This window comes from Gossypium raimondii, chromosome 8 (assembly GCF_025698545.1).
Source record: "Gossypium raimondii isolate GPD5lz chromosome 8, ASM2569854v1, whole genome shotgun sequence".
Lineage (NCBI taxonomy): Eukaryota > Viridiplantae > Streptophyta > Magnoliopsida > Malvales > Malvaceae > Gossypium > Gossypium raimondii.
In genome coordinates, this window is record NC_068572.1 from 38,432,326 (window position 1) to 38,455,866 (window position 23,541).

A 23,541-nucleotide genomic window follows, 5' to 3' on the forward strand; every position below is an offset into this window, starting at 1 on the left:
GCCACCAAAATGACGCCATTTTGGGCTGGCCTCTCAGGCACCAAAACGACGTCGTTTTGGGGAGGCTGATCCGAATCCGACCCAATAACCGCCAAGGATAACGGAAGGGCTAATTGTGCTTTTAGCCCTTCCTCTTTTTTCATTATTTACAATCAAAATTCTTTCATTTTTTAATTTTTCCCTATAATTTATTTCGTTCTTCAATTTGGTCCTTAGACCGTTTTAAAAGGAAAAATACTTGAAACGGCGCCATTTTGGGAAAGGGAATAATTTCCCCAATGACCCCTCCTTTTTTAAACGCATTAGTTTTTAATCCTTTTTCGATTTTTAGCATCAAATTTGTTTACGAATCTTACCTATAACTTCATTCTGATTATAATATGGTCCTTTAATTAATTTGTTTTATTGTTTGTTTATCAATCTGTCTAATATTTTTTAGTGGATATTATTTTTTATTTTTCTTATATTTATTATTTTTATTTAAGCTCTATTTATTGATTTATTTAAATATTTTGTTATCCTATTATTTTAATAAACTCAAACCCAATATTAAATACTTTATTTTCCATATTTTGATTCTGTGTATACATATTATATAGTTTAAATCATTTTTATTTTATTGTAAGATTTGTTTTTTTAATTAGCTTTTTCACTAGCTTTCAAATATTAATGTTAATATTTATATAATGTGTGATGTGAGATTATTGCCCTTATGTGTATTGTATTGCTTATTTGTACTTATCGATTATTTGTCATCTATTAGAGTACTTTTTTTTTGTTTACGAATTATTACTTCGCATTGCATATTATCATTTCCATCATGCTTTATTTGCTCAAAAATTATGTTTAATATGGTTTAAGTTTTGAGAATCATTTTATTCAAAAGCTTTCAAGATAACACAATATTCGGTATTTGGGATCTTCGAGAGGATTGAGCCCTAACGTATTGGGTTCCAATTTTTCTCGTTGAATCCAAATAATCGAGAATATTCTTTAATCAAAACACATAAATAAAAAGCTCATTATCGGGAATTCGATACGTTGTGTCCTAACGCATTAGATATGACATGTTGTTTTCTTGAGATGAGGATTTTTTTCTAAAAAATAATAAAGGCAATATTCAATGTTTGGAATTTTGAGAAATTGTGCCCTAACGTATTTGGCTACGATTTTTTCATCTGACTTAAACAATTGAATATCCTTTTAAATTTTATTGCATGAGTTTTTTTAGGATAAGCTCATTTTTGAGGAGGTGAAATATCATGCCCTAACTCATTGGGTGTGACATTTTCTTTCTCCGAAATAAGAGGGTCTTAACGGATAATTTGATTTATACAAGTTTTTTTAATACAAGGATCGTATTTTAAATTCTTTGCACATTTTTTATATTAAGACACTAATTAATCAACAATGTACCAATTTTGGGCGTGCCGAGAGTGCTAACATTTCCTCGTGCGTAACCGACTTCCAAACCCGTTTTCTGAATTTTATAAGACCAAAAATTATCGTTTTAGTAAATTTAAATTTTTATTAAAATGATTTAATTATGAGGTGATCCGATCACACCTAAATAAAAAGGGTTGGTGGCGACTCCATTTTCGTTTTTTTTTTCAAAATTTAAGTCGATCCCCTTTTTCAAAAAATAGTTTCGACATATAGCAAAAAATGCAACATGTCAATTATTTAATGGGTTAATGTGCCACGTCAAATAAAAATTTTAATGGTGGTGAATAATTGAACAATTATTTTATTTAAAGTGATTAAATTAAAAAATTAATGTGAGATAGTTTATAATTGAAAATAATCAAAATTGAAGGATAAAATGAGTTTAATTGCAGTCCGTAATTCACGCATAAATACCGTGATTTTAATGCCAATGTAGATTTTTTTTTGTTACGGTTTGAATATTATGGGAGGTAATATTGAAAAAATATTCAAATTAGACACAATTATGCTTTTAAAAGAAAATTTTCAGACTCAATCTTGAAATGATAGTAATTATATTTTCTATTATTTAATTAAAAGGATTATTTCCAAAAATATTAAGATATTTAAAACATGATTTATTTAGAATATGAGTAAAACAAATGTAAAAATATAACTCCACAAAATGTACATGTTTCTTCTTGTATATAATACAAAAGAAAACACTGATTTAATAGAGTGTTAGTCATCAGTCTGAACTATAAAATCATTTTAAATAATGATTCAATAATAACACCTTGACAAAAAAAATAGCATGAAATCATAATAGAAAAGAAAATAATTTAATTTAATAAATTAAAATATTAAGAAAAATGATTGAATAAAAAATTAAGAACGAAACTATTTATAAAAACTTTGAATTAAGGCAAAATTACATTGAAATATAAATCATTTTACGTACAAAAACTAATTCAGTAAATTAAGTCACAATCAAGATGTTAATAAAATAGAATATATCTTTGGAAAACCAAAATTTTTATTGTGATTTCGAGTTACAATGGAATAGAAATATATGTTAATTAAAAATTGGCAAGATTTTCTGTTTTAGTAAGGTTTTTTTTTATAATTGGCAAGGCTCTTTCCTATTGACTTTGTAGAAAGATTAAATTGAGATATTAATGAACAAAAATACTTGACAATCGTGGAAGGTAATTATTTTAATATTGATAGAAGAAAGATGCAAGCAAACTTCCATAATGTACTCATAGAAATAATCCAAATTTTAAGCCGGACGTGGTTAAGGAAACTCTGAATCGTGATGCTATCACCGATAGTCTGCTTCATTTTAATACTCTGTAGTTGTAATAAGCTGTAATATACTTTTTTATTATTTTAAAAAAATTGGAATTTAAAACCAAATTATTAAAACAGCAATTATCAAATAATATAATAATTAAAACAAACTTATGTGTTAAATCATCAACTTAACCACTTGTGAACATGTACAAATCATAAAAATACCATATATCTGTAAAAATTTAACTATAGAGGGTTCAATATCTATTTTACTTATTAAAATTGGATTCTCAGTTTTAATTTGATATTAATTTTGAATTATAGAATTAATTATCAATCTATTTAGAGTAAGTTAAACAGAATTAGTTATATTGTTGAGGATTCTGTTACGTTGTTAGCAACAATTTATCAACTCTTTAGTTGTGTATAAATTCATTCATCTGTATCAGAAGCTATTTTCTCGGTTGTTGTCCGTTGTGCTCAATGACTATAGTTCATCTCGAAACCTCCACGAATGAAGATGTGTCTCACTGGAATCCAACTCGTTGACCGCCTCCGGACGTAGCAACGTCCAAAGTGTGAATACTACAACTAAAAATATAGATTTGAGACGGTGTCCGCAAGTATATGGGTTAGGTTATAATATAGTTTTTACAACGGAATATGTGAGTATTTCGAGGATCGTACCCAAGGGAAGCAAGTACTAAATTAAAGTTAACCTAAATGCAAATAGAATTAATTAGTAGTTTAAATAAATTATATCACGACAAAACATAAAGGAAAGATTTTTAGGTTTTTATAAATAAAGAAATAAACACTACATAAACAAAAAGGGACTTCGGAAAACTTATTTCTAAACTTAATCAGATGTAGACATGAGTGATTAGCTCACTTTGGTGATCATAACTAATTCCTATTTTGGGTTTCTATTCAATCAACTAGTTGCTACCCTAGCAGGATCTCTCGATCTTCCACTAAACTAACGAGTCGGTAAGAAATACTTATCTCTCGACCTCACAGTCCAGACCGATTCAGGGCTAAGGTATTCATGAATAAGCCATACTAATTTTGGGTTAATTCCCACCTAAATGACTTCGTAGAGTCATCAAGCCTAGGGTTTAAGTTCTTCCTCTCCCAAGCAGTTGATCCTCTAAGAAAACCTTACATAACAATTAGTCAATCACACCTCCACTTGCTAATCCTCCACAAGAGGATTAGTTCCTTGTGGAATCCATGAACATAATAAACTTGATAATAAAAATTGTGCATAAAGAATAAATCAAGAATAAAGTTTAGAGAATCCTGATTGTATTTGAATGATGAAGTGTTGAAATCCACTAGTGTTTGATTGCGTTTACAAATCAAGTCTCCCAAAGAACACAAATGAAATAACTAAAAAGAAATCCATAACCTAAAGGAACGGAAACCTGAAAACTAAATTACAAAGAAAAACTTAGAATATGAAAAGTTGTCCCTAAACAAGTGCTAAATGAGCCTATTTATAGAATTAGGGTAGCCTTCGTCCTCAACCCTAGCACCTGATGTTCTCGTGTTTAATTTCCATTGTGCAGACAAAAACACCCCGGACTCATAATTAATCCCATACAACGCGGGTGTTGTGACACCCTAGTGTTTGTGCTACGACATCGAAGGCAGTATGCATAGTTCAGGGGTAACTTTAAGGAAGTGTGATGACACAGCAGACTTGAAATTCTTGTATTTTTCTCCCTATAAAACTCCTCGTGTTGCAACACAACGACCAGGTTTAAGTTCCCACGCCTTTAAACGGTCTTCTGTACACTTACTAAGTACGTTAGCTAGCCTTTAGGCCTCATTCAACCCCTAAGGTCAATAAAAGACTTAATACACTTTTTATTAAATTTAAACTAAACTAAGAACATAACTAAAACATATTAGAATTGCTCGTATTCAAGATCCTTAAGTATGAAAACTAGTTTAATCTATTACACCGAATTACGCCAGATCACTCATATCAACAGATCGTCATCACCATATATTTTTGATGGAGATGGTGCTTACTGATTTGTGCATTCATTTCCCTAGCATGACACGATCAAGCTTCAAAAGGACACCTTTTTCCAATGGAAGCATCAAGTCATGCTCATCGTCGATGAATACGGGCTTAGTGACTATGTCACTAGAACCTTCACTGATCCCCCTCAATTTGTGTCGGATTAAGAAGGGAAGTCAATTTCTAACCTTGATTTTTCCTCTTATCATTAACAAGACAAACTCTTCGCTTCTTGGCTTTTATCAACTGTCAGTAGCGATGTGTTGTCATGTTTTACAGGCGCAAACACCACTCACGTCGTTTGGAGTAAGGCATGCCTCCAATACCAAGGTTTCTCTCAAGCATACCTTGTATTATTTGAAGAAAGGTCATCTTTCAGTGAAAGAATATCTGGCTAAAATCAAGGGTATTTGTGATCTGCTCGATGCCTTTTTCCATACTGTCTCCAATAATAAACATGTAGATATCATCCTTGTCGGCCTTTCGGTGGAGTTTGAGTATATTCTAACTGTCATTTCATTTGCGTTTGAGCCGTTGCGTTTGGATTATCTTTTCAACATGCTTCTTGAGTGCGAAATTAGACAGAAATAGTTTGCCTCCAAGGTTCGTATTCAGGCGAATCTAGTTCAACAACCTCCTGCTCAATTCACGTCATCTTCTGCTAAACAGAATGTCATCGTGCCTAATTCTCGTACGGCTAGTTGTTCACATCATGGTGGTCATGGTTCTTACTTTGGTTGCAACCAGAGCGGTCATGGTTGTCCGCAGTGCCAGTTGTGAGTCCAGATATGGCATGTTGCCCAACGATGCTACTACCGATTTGATAAGTCGTTTCAAGGTTTTTCGATGGCGGGTAAGGTTTTGATAGGAGGCTATAACCCTATTTCAGAATCTTCTTCTTTTTATGTTGGGTCACAACCATAATCGAGTTTCTCTAGCCCACTAGTTTTTCTAATCGGCTCGATGTTTGAATCCAAACCCCTAGTCTAAGAAAATTAAGTCTCCTACTAGTTGGAACGACGGAAATGTGCAAGTGTATACAATCGCAACAAGTAATAAAGTGACAAGTAAATATCGAGTTATCGTACCCACAAGGACTGTACAAGAATTATTTATGAATGCAATTCTAAAAACACTTTGGTGAAGAAAAAATATTTTTATTTGAGGAGGTGATTAAAAACTAGGATTTTAACTAAGTAAAATAAATAAAATAAAATAAAAGTTCCAATACAAGATTTCAAAAGATTATTTTAATTAAGATAACATAATTGTGCTAGATTAATTACATTTCTTAACTTAGAATTATTAAACTCATGTTTATGTTGTTACGAATAAATTCACGTCAACTCGGTAATTTGCTAACTTATGAACATACTTGTCAACCAAAATCAATTTATCACTTGACTATATCTCTGTGTCAATTCAACCGATTAAACAAATTTTACTAAGCAAATGTGTTAATGCACATACATACTTATGAAATTAAAATAATCTCTTGTACATATCTCTATGCCAATTCAAACAATTAATTCAATCTCATAAGCACCTAAAAGATTACGTGAGGTAACAATGTATTTCTACCGTGAAACAATATAATCACAATAATCTTGCAAGTTATGCAAGGCTAACGTATCATTAGATATCGTTGCTAATTTAACCCTCAGCTACCTCAGACGATTAAACATGCACTAATTAAGTATAGTGTCAATTAATTACAATTTAAATCCGGTTAAATAATTAATTCATTATTTACCTTAAAATTGTAATGCAAGAATAACTTAGTCATGGTTTTACTTAATCAAACATCTTACCGAGACCTATAACAACACAAACACAATTTTAATAACTCAAGTAGACAAAATGCAATCAACCTAACACGAATTAAATTTAAGTCATATTAATTAAATTAAACATATCAACATAACAAATATTCATATATATGTTCATCATGACAACAACAAAATTAAAAGGATAGGAAACAAGAATCAAATCTGGTGTTTCTCCAAGGCTTGACTAGCTTGCTCTGCTTCTCCTTCTCCGCTTGTTCTTGTTGAACCAAGGCTTCCATGAACACTTAAATGCTACTCCAAATGCTGGTTGAATGACTCTTTTTCAAGAGGTGAAATCGGAAAAGGAATAGGGGAAGAAAATGAAGAACAATGGAAGGGAATGAAGAAAGAAAAGTGAGAGAGAAGTGAAGAATGAAAGGTTTTGAGATGTGTTTGAAGTAAGCAGCCAAGGGAACTGTTTATAGGTTGAGAAGGCTGCTAAAAATAGCCAAAATCAGCAGCCAAAGACTCCCCCCATGGCCGGCCACACATGTGGCATGTTTGAAGATTTCAAACATGCTATTTTTAGGTAGGGGCAAATCTTGAAAGGCATGAATAGTGGAGGGGTTTGAATGCAATTTGAAGGAGTCTTCAAGGGCTATTTTGCAAGCCGAATAATCAGCCAAACAACCTGATTGGGTCAGTATGTGGGACTGTTTTGGGCTGCCTAGTGCTCGGTTGGATTGGTTTTCTCGGTTCAGCTCAACTGGGCCACTTTTCATAATTAATTAATAATAATTTATTTAACCCAAATTAACTTGGATTAAAATTAAAATTAATTATATTATGAATTAATTCACATAATTTGGTCCATCTTAGGCTAAAAAAATTAATTCGCCTTAATGCTTCAAAATTGCTTCTTGGTTTTGCGCTTTTAGTAGTGTCTGTCGAGCCGTTTTTCGCCCTTTGTGCAAATCTATTGAAAATAATCAAAATTAATCAAAATTTGATATAAAATTAATTAAAATTCAACATGTTCATAATTTGAGTGTAATTTAATTGTTTTATAATAATTATATATTTTTTGACAAGAATTTTACCAAAACTGCATGAATTTGAGTTAAAAAGGGCATGGAAAAGTGTGTATATTTTCGTGTTTCCACACCCCAAACTTAAGTCATTGTTCGTGTCGGGTAATGCACAAATTTGAAAAAGAATTTCTCAGAAACATCTTTGAAAAATGCCTTCAGAATAATATTTTTCCCAAAATTATGATTTTAGTATACTTATGCTCAAGAACAAGAAATTTGATATTTATGCTACTTATGTATACATATCATTCAAATTAATCTCAATTATTCTTATGATAGCAAAAATAGACTAAATGCTTTCTCAATAAAGACATGTTAAATCCCTACCAGTTTGATTTTATTCCCTTATTCAAGATTAAGTTGCAATCATTAAGCTTAACTTATGCCTTCATATGTTAAACATAGCAATTTCTCTCCACTAATGTAGGTAGCATAGAAACTTGAATCCATAGGTCTTTAAAAAGGTTGTAATGTGACTAGGCTAGGGGTAGGTAAAAGATAGATAAATTTAGGCCAAAAACCCTAGACTCAGCTTCAATTGAACCTTCAGAATAATTACCTTTAATACACCAACTTACTTTGCTTTCACATGCTCTTTTGTACATCTACTTTCTTTCAAGTATATATGTTCTCTCTTTTTTTTTGTTCTTTTTTTTTCAGGAGCATTTTACTGTATGTACTACAATTTTTTGAGCAATTAATACTTCTTTTCAACTCCCCCAAACTTATTTTCAAAGAACATTTTGAATAGTATTGAGTCTAGTGTTTGGGACAATTTAAAGATAATTAAGAGAAAAGTGATCGCTAAATTTTGCAAGGGTTCAAATAAAATTAGGCCATATAGTCTCAAAGTTGGGTTTCAATGGATAAAAATTCATCATGTTTGGCTTGAAAGGCTCAAACGGTCCAAACAAAAGTTGCCTAAATCATTTTCAACATTCCATGCTTCCTAGGATTTCGCCTTAAGAAACAACTAAGTCAATTCTAGACACTTAAACTTTCATGCATGCCTAACTTTCTTAAGGAACTAAAAATTTTATGGTATGATTTGCATGCTTTATTAAAAATACATTTATATCATATTCCAGTTAACATAACAATTATTGAAATATCGAACTTTATTCATACTGAAGTTTAGCATACTTAACAAAATTTCAAATTTTTTAACAAAATATAACTTAATCATAACAAAAAGAAATTTTATTCTGAGAGGAAATTATTTCAATTTTTCAGTCCCCCTACTTAAAATGAACAATGTCCACATTGTTAAAAGTGAATAGATACTATACACCAGGTAGGACTCTAGAAAAGAGGAGGTGGATCAATTTTGACTGTTTAAGTACCAAGCTCTCTCTATATCCGACCCTAGACATGTATATATCTATTGCCACACTTTGTACTTATATATCTATTGTCACACTTTGTACTTTGCAACTTGTTCATTTTTATTTATGATTTCCACCTCTTGTTTTATTATGCGAAAATAAAAATTCCTAATAAAACCTAATTCTAAAACATTAAATAACCTAAGAACGAAAATAAAATAAAGTTAAGATCCCCCATTTTTATTTATTTACAGATCCCTCCGAATTCGACTCCTCTTTTTCTCCATCATCTTTGTTTTTGCATAAATTGCTTCGCTCCCTCTTCGATAGTGGACTCCAAGGTTCAAATATAAAATCTGGAAACTCAGGCACAAAAATAAACAGGTCATTGAATATTTTCATAAGAGCGCTTCTCATTGAGTCATCCCGTATTTTTGAATATCTCCAGAAAGCTTATTGCTACCACTACATATGTTGCATGATGTCCATCAACTTTGACAGCTTATCTCCAAGATCTGGGTGAGGCGATTGAGTCCTGAACATTGAAGTTGTGACGTCAGGTCCGGTTACTAGTTCCATTGGTTCTACCTTATCAAGGATTTCAGCTGACTGTATTGGTTCGATCTCTGTGGGATCTTTTTCTTCTTTTGCTTCGAGATCCTCGCTCTCTTCAACTCATTGTTGTATAATAGAGTCTCTGACTATTTGGTAGAGGTCCCAATCTGTGATTGTGCCCTGACTATAACATGTCTTCTTTATGTTTGCAAGAATTTTAGCTTTCAAGCACAAAATTATTATCGTAAAGGGAAAGTAAGCTAGGCCAGAACATCTAGTGGCACAATTCTACATTTCTCTCAAGATGATTTTTCCCACATCCATGGACTTTCTAGTTAAAATCGAGTATAATAAGACCATTCGCTCTAATTAAATAATAGTCTCATGTGAAATAGGCATAAGGTTGAATTGAATGAAATAGAACCATACTTTCGCTAGTGGTGTCAAATATTCTCTACGACAAGTGTGAATTCCTCACTTTGACATAATCCACTTAGAACCTAGAACTGTAAGTTCCTTGATAATTTCTTGTAGATTTTCAAACTCAATATTGCTCGTCAAGGAAGAATATTCATCGTCTTCGAAATCAGGTAACTCAAAGAATTCATTAATAGCGTTTGAGGTTATTGGTATCTTGATTCCTTGAATAGAAACTTCTGTTAATTCGTTTGAGGTCAAATTTTCATAAAATTCACTAACTAACTCCTCATCTGCACTAGGTCTTTTCTCGCAAAATAACTCCCAATTGAGAGCTTCAGCAATTTGTCAAATGCGTGCAATGAAATCAATATAATTGCTTTCTTTCAACGTAAATCCTTTTTTCTGGGTTCATCTGTTGATTCTTGAAAACGCTTTCATATCTCACTTTGGCTTCTTCACAATGGAATTTGTTTTGTGATTCATCAATTTAAGCTGAGGCACGAGTTCTTTTGCATTGCGTGATTAACTTGATCATAAGATAAAACAAAGATTTTCTCAAAAAATTAATTAGTATAAAATATTAATAATTCAATAAATTGAAAAATTAAATAATTAAATAAAATTAAAATTTAGGAGAAAAGTTTATCTTACCACCTTTTTATAAAGATTAAGAACTCAAAGAAAATAAATATAAAGCAAAAGACGTCGGTTTAGGGATGGTTGTAGGGTGTCTTGATGGTGTGGTGCAATAAGCAAGGGTGTTGGTGCGAGTAGCAAGGCAGCAGCAGCATGCTAGGGAGCAACGTTGCGCTAGGCGTGGCTTGGAGCGATGGAGGTAGCAGTAATGTGCGGATCTTTGCGTGAGCAGCAGTGCATGCATGTGCTTCTTGCGGATGTTTGGAGAATGGTAGCACTTCAAAAGGCCGAAAGAGCTTGGTGAGTCGCTAGGCGCACGAGTGATGGGGAGGCTCTTTGGAGCCGGCGTGCGGGCAAGTGCAGCGACAAGGAGCAGGTTGTTGGGTTGTTGGCGCACATGGTGTGCGTTGAGGTTGTTGGTGCCGAATGTGGGTGTTGGCGTGGCTAGGTTGAGGTGATGCAAAAAAATGGAACAGGTGGGTGAAATTTATGAAGGGAGTAGGAGTTTGATTAGAATTCTTAAAACAAATTAATAATTAAAATATTCTAAGTTCTAATTTTATATAGAGTTACCAACAATTAATAATTAATATAATACATATTAAGTTATTATTTGCTATTAATTTATTGAACAACTATAAAATATGACCAAATTTAAACTAATCCTAATTCTATGCAAAGTTGATAATAATTAATATATATTATAATAAATATAATTATATACTAATTATTACCATCTTATTTATTAAATTAAATTAAAACATTTATTCTAGATGCCTTTGAAAATATTTGCAACAAGAGACATCTAATTTTTTAATATTTACAAAAAAAGCAACCAAAATTTGAAAATAGTTCAATTAAGTACCTAGACTTAAAGAAAATTTGAAATTGAGTTGCAACTTAAAACTTGGATCAAAATTGCCCCTTTTATTTGAAAACTAAAAATTTATTTTGTCATTTAGGGAATAATTTCTCGGAAGATTATGTTAAAATCAATTCCCAGGAAAAATTGGAGGGGTCACAAGCGGTCCCGCTTAAGTTCTAATCTCCTAGACAGAATTTATTTAAACATACTAATCCTGAAAATATACTCTAAATAATTTATTTAAAAAGAAAAACAAGAAAAATTAAATATATAATAAAATGAATGAGATTTGATCCCTATTAGTTTTATCTTCCCAGTAATATTTTAAGCGCTGAGCATTGATTTGAAAATTACCTCCCTTACTTTGAAGTTCAAAAACTCCGTATGGATAGACTTGGTGAATCGTAAATGGACCGGACCAACGTGATTTGAACTTACCTGGAAAGAACTTTAATCTGGAATTGAATAACAAGACTTGCTGACCTGCTTCAAATTCTTGAACTCGAATGTGCTTTTCATGCCATCTCTTAAGTATTTCCTTGAGTAATTTAGCATTCTCGCATGAGAACATTTGAAATTCTTCTAACTCATTGAGTTGAAGCATCCGTTTCTCTTTAGCAAGCTTATGATCCAAGTTGAGTTGTTGGAGAGTCCAGTAAGCTTTGTGCTCTAACTCCAAGGGCAGATGACAAGCTTTCCCAAGACCAACATATAGGGTGACATCCCTAAAGGTGTCTTGTATGTTGTCCTGTAGGCCCATAAAGCATCATCCAGTCTTTTGGACCAATCTTATCGATTTAGGCAAACTACCTTCTTGAGTATGCCTTTGATCTCTTTGTTTGCCAGTTTAGCTTGCCCATTTGTCTGCAGATGGTAAGATGTGGCAATCTTCTGCTTCACTCCATGTTTGTCGAGTAACCATCCTTCATCAGTGATGATAGCTCTTGGGGTTCCAAACCTTGTGAACACATGCTTCTGCAAAAACTTCATCACAATCTTAGCATCGTTCGTCGGATATGCCTTGGCCTCAACCCACTTAGACGCATAGCCTACTGCTACTAATATGTACTTGTGACCAAAAGATGGAGGAAAAGGACTGAGAAAGGCAATACCCCAAGCATCAAATAATTTTACCTCAATGATGTTTGTTCGGGGCATCTCATTTATGTTGGTGATGTTTCCAACCCTTTGACATTGATCACAACTCTTTACGTAAGCATATGCGTCTTTGAATAGTGTTGGCCAAAAGAATCCAAATTGCAATACCTTGGTCGCAGTACGTGTACCTCCGAAGTGTCCCCCACTCGGAGTTGAGTGGCAATGATATAGAATCTTATGTACTTCATCTTCTGCCACGCATCTCCTAATCATTTAATCTGCACACTTTTTAAACAAGTATGACTCTTCCCAGAAATAGTACATCACACCGTGAAGAAACTTTTTCTTTTGATGATACGTCTTATCAATCGACATCAAACCACAAGCTAAATAGTTAGCAATATCAGCAAACGAAGGGGTATTACGGACCTGATTTACCTTCAGTATGTGTTCATCTGGAAATGTCTCCTAAATTGATATAAGTGGAGAATTCCCTTCTTGCGGCTCCAATCTGGACAAGTGGTCTGTTACTTGATTTTCTACTCCATTTTGATCTTGAATTTCTAGATCGAACTGTTGAAGTAGAAGTACCTATCAGATAAGTCTCGGCTTAGAGTCTTTCTTGGCATGTAAATACTTAATTACTGAATGATCCGTATAGACAGTCACTTTGGTACCTACAAGATAAGATCAAAACTTGTCAAAAGTAAACACAATAACAAGTAACTCTTTCTCTGTTATCGTATAATTCAACTGAGCTCCCGTTAGAGTTCGACTTGTATAGTAGATGGGATGAAAAACTTTATTCCCTCGCTAGCCCATGACAGCTCCAATCGCGAAGTCACTTGCATCACACATCAATTCAAATTGCAAATCCCAGTCTGGTGTGACAATTATGGGTGCCGAAACTAACCGACTCTTCAAATCTTTGAAAGCTCTTAAGCACTCCTATCAAATTTGAATGCTGTGTCCTCCAATAATTTGTATAAGAGTTTAGCAATTTTGGAAAAGTCCTTGATAAATCTTCAATAGAAACAGGGGTGGCCCAGAAAACTCCTAACACTCTTTACAGATGTTGGAGGTGGGAGTTTCTCAATAATGTCTACCTTTGCTTTATCTAGCTCGGTTCCATGTATTGTTATCCGATGCCCTAGAACAATACATTCTCGTACCATGAAATGACATTTTTCCTAGTTGAGTACGAGGGTTTGTTTCTTCTCATCGCCTTAGTACCTTGGCTAGATTGGCTAGGCAATCATCATATGTATCTCTGAATACTGAAAAATCATCCATAAAGACTTCCAAGTATTTCTCAACCATGCCAGTAAAAATAGACATCATACATCTTTGAAATGTAGCAAGTGCATTAATAAATCAAATCGCATGCGTCTAAATGAAAATGTACCATATGGGCAGGTGAATGTTATCTTATGTTGGTCTTCTAGTGCTACTGATAGTCTCACCTTACGAGTCTATCTAGCATTTGGTCCAAAAATGACAAAGGAAAGCAATCTTTCCTAGTCGCCTTGTTCAGCTTCTGGTAATCGATGCAAATTCTCTATCACGTAACCATTCTAGTTGGTATCAACTCATTATTCTCATTCTTAACGACCGTAATACCTCATTTCTTTGGCACGCACTGGACTAGACTTACCCACGAACTATCTGAGATGGAGTAAATTATACTCGCATCTAACCACTTGATGATTTCTTTCTTTATATCATCCTTCATGATAGGGTTCGGTCTTCATTGTTCATCAATCGTCCTTTTTCGCCATCTTCCAAGATGATCTTGTGCATGCATACAAACGGACTAATACCACGAATATCGGCTATGGTCCATTCGATAGCCTTCTTGAATTGTTTCAATACTAGAATGAGTCTCTCTTCTTGCTCAACGGTTAATTCCGCTGAAACAATAACAAGTAAAGTAGAAGCGTTACCTAAATAAACATATTTTAAATGTGAGAGAAGTACCTTCAGTTCTAATTTAGGTGGCTCCTCAATTGGCACTTTTGGTTGGGCATAATCTCTATTCTCTAATTTCAAAGATTCAAAGTGAGATTGCGTATTAAATCCTCTTTGATTAGCTTCTATCAAAGCTAAGTATTCATCCTCCACTTCATCACTTGGAGGGTCTGATGTCAAAATTTGCTCTAACGGGTCCTCAACAAAGTTAAGTTCCCTTTCCATGATTAATCCCTCTAAATCAAACACTGTAGAACAATCATCAATTGTGACAGGAAATCTCATAGACTTAAAAACATTAAATGTTACCTAATCGTCCTGAACACTCATAATAAGCTTGACCTTCTGCATATCAATAAGGGTCCTTCCAGTTGCTAGGAAAGGCCTTCCTAAGATGATTGGCACTTCTTTGTCTACTTTAAAGTCTAGAATAATAAAGTCAGCAAGAAAAATAAATTTATCTGCACGTACCAATACGTCATCGATTTTTCCTTTTATCGATCTGCTAATTGAAGTGTAGCCGTGGTAGGTCTAACTTCACCTATCCCCAACTTCCTAAATATTGACATGGACATCAAGTTGATACTCGCACCCAAATAACATAGTGCCTTACCACAATATGTTGTTCCAGTGTTGCAAGGTATGGTAAAACATCTAGGATCCTTCAACTTCGGGGATAGTTTCTCTTGAAGATATGCATTGCATTCCTTCGTCGGGGCTACCGTCTCAAATTCTCCTAGTCTTCATTTTTTAGACAGGATATCCTTCATGAATTTGACGTAGTTCGACATTTGTTCAAGTGCTTCAAACAACGGGCTGTTGATATGAAGTTGCTTGACTACGTCTAGGAACTTCTTGAATTGAACTTCGTGCTTCTACTTCTAAAGTCTTTGAGGGTAGTGTGATGGAGGCTTTTTTATTGGAACTGGTTAATTTATCTTCTGTGGCAATTCTGCATCTAACGAAGTTGTTAGTTTATCAGAATTAGCTAGTTCAGAAGTTCCTTATCAGATTTTACAGATTCAGGTTCCGGTGAAACTAAAATTTTAACACTCGGTTGAACTTCCTCTAAGTCTTGAGCATTAGCTATCTCCTCTTCAACTTCGATGGTGTTGGGCTCTAATGTCAATTCGCTCCTCAATGTTAATGCTTTACAATGCTCCTTCCCAAGATTCCTCGAATTCTCCGTATCACTAGGTAAAGCACCTTGTGGTCAGTTTCTGAGTTAAATTGCAAGCTGGCCCATTTGGTTTTCCAGGTTTTTCAATGTAGCTGATTGGCTTTAGATTAAGGCATCATTCTTGGCTATGTATGCCTTCAACAAGTTTTCTATGCCATTGGATGGTATAACTTAAGATTGTTTCTGAACTTGTTGGGTAAAAATAGGTGGTTGGGCCAATCTAGGTTGGGCGTATGTGTTACTGGGTCCAGCCTATTGGTTACTCCAGGAAAAATTAGGGTGGTTTCACCATGATGGGTTATAGGAATTGGATTGCAATCCTTGCCTTCCTCGATTTTGGTTTTGGTTACCCATGTAATACACGGATTCTGGGTTCGATGAACATTCTTTGAACAAATATTCTTCCCCACAATAGACACAGGCTATATTTTCAAATTGATTGGGTGGCTGAGCTGCAAAACTATTAAAATTTTTAAGCATTGAAGAAATCGAAGATACTTGAGATGGAAGTGGAATGAGAGCGTCTACTTCATATATTCCAACGACTCATTTTTCTAACGCCGATCAATTGGTTGGCCATTGATAATTGTTGTTGGCAATCCTCTCAATGATTTCATAAGCCTCGTTATAAGACTTAGAAAGGAGAGCACCATTAACAGTAGCGTCCACTACCATCCTCGTGTGAGCATTGAGGCCATTATAAAACGTCTCAAGTTGGATACAATGTGGGATTCCATGATGAGGGCATTTCTGTAATAATTCTTTGTACCTTTCCCATGCCTCATACAAGCACTCATCATCCATTTGTTGGAAAGCAGTGATCTCGTTCCTCAACTTAATGTTCTTGCTAGGCAGGAAATACTTCATGAGGAATCCTTCTACTAACTCTTGCCATATTGAAATTGAATTTGGTGGCAATGAATTCAACTAGGCTCGAGCTCTGTCCCTTAGTGAATATGGGAACAACTTCAATCGTAGCGCATCTTTAGGTACTCCGGCTAATTTGAAAGAATCGTTCACCTCTATGAACAGTCTTCAATGCAGGTGAGGATCTTTGGTAGGCATTCCACTAAATTGGTCCATTGTCTGAAGCATCTAGAACATGACTAGCTTCAGCTTGAACTGTTGTGCCTCGATTTCGGGTCTCCTAATACCAAGATTAAGATTATTAAACACTGGCACGACATACTGTCTTAGAACTCTATCCCTATCATCTGCGATAAGGATAGGATTTTGAGCAGGGTTTGCTCCGTTTCCTTGATTTAGATTTTCAAAGTTCATCTCCTCGGTCCTTCTCTGACTTGCTTGTCTTCTTCGTTGTCGAAAAGTTCTTTCAATCTCAGGGTCTACGATGAGTAAATTAATGATTCGATCAATACTCATAAACACCTAAAACAAACACAGAAAAATTAATTAAGTTAAAATCAAACAGAAAAATAAACCAAAATACTAAATTACTAAATTAAAAAATAATGACTTTTTAAAACAGTCCCCGGTAGCGGCGCTAAAAACATGAAACGAAGGAAATGTGCAAGTGTACACCACTGCAACAAGTAATAAAGTGACAAGTAAATGTCGAGTTATCGTACCCACCGGGACTGTGACAAGAATTATTTATGAATGCAATTCTAAAAACACTTTGGTGAAGAAAAAATATTTTAATTTGAGGAGGTGATTAAAAACTAGGATTTTAACTAAGTAAAATAAATAAAAATAAAATAAAATTTCCAATGCACGATTCCAAAAGATGATTTTAATTAAGATGACATAATTGTTCTAGATTAATTACATTTCTTAACTTAGAATTATTAAACTCATGTTTATGTTGTTACGAATAAATTCACGAAAACTCGGTAATTTGCTAACTTATGAACATACTTACCAACCAAAATCCATTTATCTCTTGACTATATCTCTATGTCAATTCAACCGATTAAACAAATTTTACTAAGAAAATGTGTTAATGCTCATACATACTTATGAAATTAAAATAATCTCTTGTACATATCTCTATGCCAATTCAAACAATTAATTCAATCTCATGAGCACCTAAAAGATTACGTGAGGTAACAATTTATTTCTACCTTGAAAAAGTTTAATCACAATAATCTTGCAAGTTCTGCAAGGCTAACGTATCGTTAGATACTGTTGCTAATTTAAGCCTCAGCTACCTTAGACGATTAAACATGCTCTGATTAAGTATCGTGTCAATTATTTACAATTTAAATCCGGTTAAATAATTAATTCATCAGTTACCTTAAAATTGTAATTCAAGAATAACTTAGTCATGGTTTTCCTTAATCAAACATCTTACCGAGACCTATAACAACACAAACACAATTTTAATAACTCAAGTAGACAAAATGCAATAAACCTAACACGAATTAAATTTAAGTCATATTAAATAAATTAAACATATCAACATCCCAAATATTCATAGACATGTTCATCATAACAACAACAAAAATAAAAGGATAGGGAACAAGAATCAAATCCAGTATTTCTCCGAGGCTTGACTAGTTTGCTCCGCTCCTCCTTCTCCGCTTGTTCTTGTTGAACCAAGGCTTCCATGAACACTTAAATGCTACTCAAAATAGTGGTTGAATGACTCTTTTTCAAGAGGTGAAATTGGCAAAGGAATAGGGGAAGAAAATGAAGAACAATGGAAGGGAATGAAGAGAGAAAAGTGAGAGAGAAGTGAAGAATGAAAGGTTTTGAGATGTGTTTGAAGTAAGCAGCCAAGGGAAATATTTATAGGTTGAGAAGGCTGCTAAAAATAGCCAAAATCAGCAGCCAAAGACTCCCCCCATGGCCGGCCACACATGTGGCATGTTTGAAGATTTCAAACATGCTATTTTTAGGTAGGGGCAAATCTTGAAAGGCATGAATAGTGGAGGGGTTTGAATGCAATTTGAAGGATTCTTCAAGGGCTATTTTGCAAGCCAAATAATCAGTCAAACAAGCTGATTGGGTCAGCATGTGGGACTGTTTTGGGCTGCCTAGTGCTCGATTGGATTGGTTTTCTCGGTTCAGCTCAACTGGGCCACTTTTCATAATTAATTAATAATAATTTATTTAACCCAAATTAACTTGGATTAAAATTAAAATTAATTATATTATGAATTAATTCACATAACTTGGACCATCTTAGGCTGAAAAATTAATTCGCCTTGATGGTTCAATATTGCTTCTCGATTTTGCGCTTTTAGCAGTGTCTGCTGAGCCATTTTTCACCCTTTATGCAAATTTTTCGAAAATAATCTAAATTTGATATAAAATTAATTAAAATTAAATATTTTAATAATTGGAGTGTAATTTAATTATTTTATATTAGTTATATATTTTCGACAAGAATTTTACTGAAACTGCATGAATTTGAGTTAAAAAGTGCATGAAAAAGTGTGTATATTTTCGTGTTTCCAGTAGTTAGCATATAGGCCAATATCATACGGACCTGTATTCTCTGGTCCTCTTAATGGAGCACGACGTGTGGGTCTACCTTTACCCAGCTCCTATGGCTCATTTCCGGTTCCACCTCCTAGGCTGTCAATTGCTTCCTCTGGCCCAATAATTTCAATCCTGTTTGCTTCTATCGAGAGACCATTACTTTGTATCCCGATTCTGGTGCTACAAACCATGTTCTCCATGATGCCTCAGTGTTGCATGACTCAAGTAAGTATTCAGGTAAAACACCTCTACTTATAGGTAATGGAACATGTGCCAATATTGCTCATTTAGGCCATAGTGTCATATCTACTTCATGCAAACTTTTGCATTTGACAAAATATGTTACATGTTCCTACTAGTCGCAAGAATTTGATCTCGATTTCTCAGTTTTTTTGGGATAATAATGTTTCTTTTAGTTTCACCTTTTTCATTATCTTATAAAGGATATCTAGATCAAGAAAATTCTGCTTCGAGGCCACACGAATGATGGGTTGTATTGGTTTTCTTCGGTGCCCTCCTCCACTATTTTAGATTTCGTTCGTAGTTTCAGTTTCTCCTTCAACAACATGATTTGGGAGATAGTTCTTGCTTATCTACTAAATGTAAGTCATTTGAATTACGGCATCATTGATTTGGGCACCCGTCTTCTAGTGTCCTAAGTTTGGTTTTAAAATCTTGTAACGTTCTTATTAATGCAAATAAAATGTAGCATGTATGTTCTGCATGTCAACAAGGGAAATCACATAATCTTTCATTTCTGGCTTCTACCACCGTCTATCACAATCCATTCGATCTTGTTGTCTCCGATTTATGGGGTTTGGCTCTTATTAATTCTAGGTCCATTTGGTATTATGTTTTGTTTGTGGATGTTCATAGTCAATTTATTTGTTTGTATCTCATTCAAAAAAAATCTCAAGCTATTGATTGTTTCATGCATTTTTAGAAATTTGTTAAAGTGCAATTTGATCGGGACATAAAGAAATTTTAAAGTGACTATGGTAGTGAATTTCGTTCGTTCACTTCTTATCTAACTAAGCTTGGCATCCTTCATCGTGTTACATGTCCATACACATCAGAATAAAAGGGAATTATTGAAAGAAAGTAACTTCATGTGGTGGAATTGGGCTTACATTACTTGCTCAAGCCCATTTATCGATGAAGTATTAGGGTAATGCTTGTAACACCCCTAACCCATCTTCGTCGTCGAATTAGGGTTACGAAACATTATTGATCAAGAGGAATTCATTTAGCATCATATCATTAAATATATTAAAATTATTTAAAACCAGCCCATCTTATGAATTTTGTCCTTAAATCGAGCCTTCGATGCCCCAAAAATAGTTTAGAAGCAATTCAGGACTAATTTGAAACAAATCAAAAAAATTTAGGAAAGCGTGACAATTTACAAAAACAAAGGACACACAGCCATGTGGAATGTCCCAGGCCGTGTAACTTTCAAAATAAGGACACATGTTTGTGTCTCAGCATGTGTAACTCACTGAGTTGGGTCACATGGCTATGTCGCAAGTCATGTGCCAGACCGTATAACACTCTGACTTGTGACACACGGCCGTGTCGCATTCCGTGTGCTAGGCCGTGTAACATACTGATTTGAAATACACGACCGTGTCTCTGACCGTGCGTGGCATACGACTAAGTGACACGAGCATGTCTCAAGTCGTGTGCACCTAAATGAACCTTAAATGACAAGTTTACTATTCCAAACTTTCTTAGACACTAAGTAAACCATTTACCAACCAATAGACCTATCCAAATGACATTAAGCAAGCTCAAATCATAATATTTTCTATCATCTTAAGTGCCTAACCAATGTATCCTCATTGGTAACACAAATATACACCTAATCAACAATATAAACCATCATCTAAAACATGCAAATTCACACAACTTAACTTCTAACCAATATGCCTATCATAGGCACCTCAAATCTTAACAAGTCAATTAAACCTCTTAGTCATACATATTCCACAAGTTTATTCAAAAACATATTCCATCATTCAAATTCCATAGCAAGGCATTAACTATTTACATTAAAATCAACATTACACATACCCAAAACAAAAGGAAGATCACAACAAGCCTATTACATGCCATATAATCCAAAATAAACATTCCAAAAACTACCGAAAATAGGTGGATAATGAGTGATGATCCGTCCGTCCAACCTTCAAAGGTATCTACAAGAACAGAAATTAACACAAGTAAGCTCATTGAAGCTTAGTAAGTTCGATATACAGAAACAATAAATTTTATCGAAGTAAAAACAACATTTCAACCAAAAATAACTTAACTACAATTTTTTCCTGTCATCCAAAATATCAACCCGGTGAATTGCATAATTCAATTCAAATCTCAATCAAAGTTCTCCGAGAATAATATACATATCCACAATATAATCAATTCTAGATATCAATTACATATCATGCCATTCAAAGTCATTATTTAACTATAATACAATAATTTACGATCTGATGAACGATTTACAAATACAAGCACAGTAATCCATCCGAAAATACGCCAAATGCTCATAAGAGTTAATCCAACCAATACACGCCAATTGCTTTGAAGAGCTAATCCAACCAAAAACACGCCAATTGCTCTAAAGAGCTAGTCCAACCGAAAACACACCAAAACAGGGAGTATAACACGAGAGTTCACAACAAATGCTGAACCTCGTCCTACTCGAGAAAAATGCATGTATAACACCACATCAACCTCCACTCCAATCCCCATATACACATCGTCATTCAATTGTACTCTATCACGCATTCATCTGATCCAATATTGAAATTCAATGACATTTTTCAAACAATTTTAATTTAACAATAAAACAATTAATATCCATTATATCATATTATATCATCAAACAATTCATATATATATATATATATTAAATTATAAACTGTACGAACTTACCTAGACTAAGTTGTAAGAGTTACAGAAGTTTAGGGACTATTCCTCTAATTTACCTTTTCCAAGTAAATCAACAGGGTCTTGATCTTAATGCAAAATTCCTAATTATTAGCTTACATTTCATATTCCAATTTATTTACATTTCATATTCCAATTTAAGTTACATTTTATACCCATATATTTTTTGAAATCACACAATTACCTCTAACTTTTAAATTTTTCAATTTAGTCCCTTAACCCCAAAATCATCAAATTAATTATTTTCCTCAAAATTAGAATATAGTAAAATATTCTAGGCCCTAAAATAGTCCACAAAAAACCTCCTATTCACCAATAAACCATGCGATTTTAATATTTTAACAATTTAATCCTTTAATAAAAAACTAACTAAAATCACTTTACAAAACAACCAAAAATTATATTCAAAGCTTCAAACACATTATTATCATCACAAACAACCAATATTCATCAATGGTAACTTCCAAAATTTTTAACAGATTCAAAAATAAAGGAACGGGTTAGCTAGACCTAGTTGCAACGATCTCAAAAACATAAAAATTACAAGAAACGGGTATCAATTTCACTTACATGCATCCACCTAAAGCCACCAAAACTTTAAGCTTTTGAAAATGGAGGTTTCAACCATCCAAGAAGAAAAATGTTGTTCAATTTCATTATGTTTTAAGTAAAATTTTAACTTGTTTACAAATTTGCCATTAAACATATTTTATTTTATCATTTTCATTCAAGTTGTCGTCCAACCATATTAATTAGGGATAAACTACCATATAGGTTCTTCCTCATTTAGTTATTAAGCTATCTAATCATCTAAATGAAATAATTACTAAGTTTTGCACATTTTACAATTTAGTCCTTTTTCTTTAATTAGCTATCTAAACGTTAAAATTTCTTAACCAAATTTTAATACGACCTGAATGACTCCATAAATATTCTATAAATAATATTTTCAGGTCAACACGATGGAAATTTGTGGCCCCAAAACCACTGTTCCGTCACCATTGAAGAACAGGTTGTTATAATGCTTTTTCATGTGTTTGTCCATATGATCAATCGATTGCCTACTCCAGATTTCCAAGATCGGTCCTCATATTTGGTTCTTCATGGCATTCCTCCAGATTATGATCGTCTTCGTGTTTTTGGGTGTTGTTATTCGTATCTTCATTCATTCAATCGACATAAGTTGGAGTTTTGGTCTCAACCTTACACTTTTCTTAGTTATAGCCTACAACACAGGGGTTATCAATGTCTTGCTCCAAATGGTCAGGTGTTTGTTTCCCGTCACGTAGTGTTTGATGAGGACTAATTCTTGTTTGAAACGTCATCAAGTGCTCACTATGTGTCCCTGCACTTAGACCGTACCAACATATTCGTTCCTGCCCTTCGTTCCTGTTCAACGCACAAATTATCTAATGTCATAGTTGTTTCTCCCTCGATATCTCAGAGGTTCACTTTTTTGTGCCTACAAGTGTTCTGATCTCT

General features: G+C 33.8%; 1 non-coding gene across 1 annotated transcript; it reads left to right on the forward strand.

Annotated features, from left to right (window-relative positions):
• The first annotated feature begins 16,390 nt into the window (after positions 1 to 16,390).
• LOC128032178 (small nucleolar RNA R71) lies at positions 16,391 to 16,497 on the forward strand. Its single transcript, XR_008188307.1, has one exon. It is a non-coding gene; the product is annotated as a small nucleolar RNA R71 (small nucleolar RNA).
• Positions 16,498 to 23,541: the final 7,044 nt, after the last annotated feature.